This window comes from Manacus vitellinus, unplaced genomic scaffold, assembly GCF_001715985.3.
Source record: "Manacus vitellinus isolate BGI_N305 unplaced genomic scaffold, ASM171598v3 scaffold_40_pilon, whole genome shotgun sequence".
Lineage (NCBI taxonomy): Eukaryota > Metazoa > Chordata > Aves > Passeriformes > Pipridae > Manacus > Manacus vitellinus.
In genome coordinates this window covers 6730511-6731467 of record NW_021940541.1, presented here as the reverse complement: position 1 = coordinate 6731467, position 957 = coordinate 6730511, and the positions used below count along the sequence as shown (strand labels likewise).

The following is a 957-nucleotide window of genomic DNA, read 5'->3' as shown; positions in this document are numbered from 1 at the left end:
CAGCCGCATCCTTGCGTGCCCAACGCTGTTTTGTCACTTATATTTAGCCCGTCGATTTGGTATTTTGTTAAAAATATCGGCAAGCTGCGAACAGATGCTTTTAGTAGAAAGCGGGGAACGCGAATAGAATTCATCTCGCCCTTTAGTGGAAACAAGCGAGGACCGTTCAGGCGGCGATTTATTTTTTAGCATATTTTAATGCGGCGAAGTAACGGATTCTTTGTGTATAAAGTGGAAAGAAAATAGAAAACAAGGTCCGGGAACGAAGGAAAGAAACGCTAGACTGGTTTTAAGACTCCCCCCATCCCTTGGTTCAACAGAAACATTAATTTACATTAGCAATTCCGCATCTTTAAGATAAATTACACAGCGGCGTAATAGATTTAAAGCACGCCAGATTTTTTTTATCATTAATTGTAAATGTGCAAAATACCTGCTGGTACTTCACTTTAGAAGAATGTAATTGGCAAAAATGGGAGGCTGATGAATAGATAATAGATCCTTAACTACCAATAAACAGTAAGCACCAGCCAAGAGTATTAGGATGTGATCATAATTATTCTGCAGCCCCAGCCAATGAGAGGAGGAGAACTCAGCCCTAAAATCATCTCCGGACCCAAAGGTAAACGCGAAAATACGGACAAGGCTGGAACCGGAGACGTGATCCCCTGTCCCGTCTGCGAGCGCCCGGCGTGTCCCGGCCCTGCACGATGCAGCCGCGCTGCGCTTTGTGCTCCGCGCCGCGCGGGGCGGGCAGCGCGGGGCAGCCCGGGGGGAGGAAATAAGTTCGGAGGAGGAGGACGACGACCCGTTTTCTCACCGGGACGAAATCTTTCCCAAGCGGGGCATCTCTCCCTGACGCCCCGGGGCGGATCAAGGTAACCTGGCCGGGCCGAGAGCCCCCGAGAGGCGGCAGGGAGAGGGGTGTCACGCTGGCCGAGGAGCCCAAACCCCCCC

General features: G+C 50.7%; 1 protein-coding gene across 1 annotated transcript in view; it reads left to right on the top strand.

Annotated features, from left to right (window-relative positions):
• The first annotated feature begins 816 nt into the window (after positions 1-816).
• EMX2 (empty spiracles homeobox 2) overlaps positions 817-957 on the top strand; it is a 3695-nt gene continuing 3554 nt past the window's right edge. The window contains exon 1 of the mRNA XM_029961996.1: positions 817-878. The gene's annotated coding sequence lies outside the window, so the exon portion shown is untranslated. The remainder of the gene's footprint in view (positions 879-957) is intronic.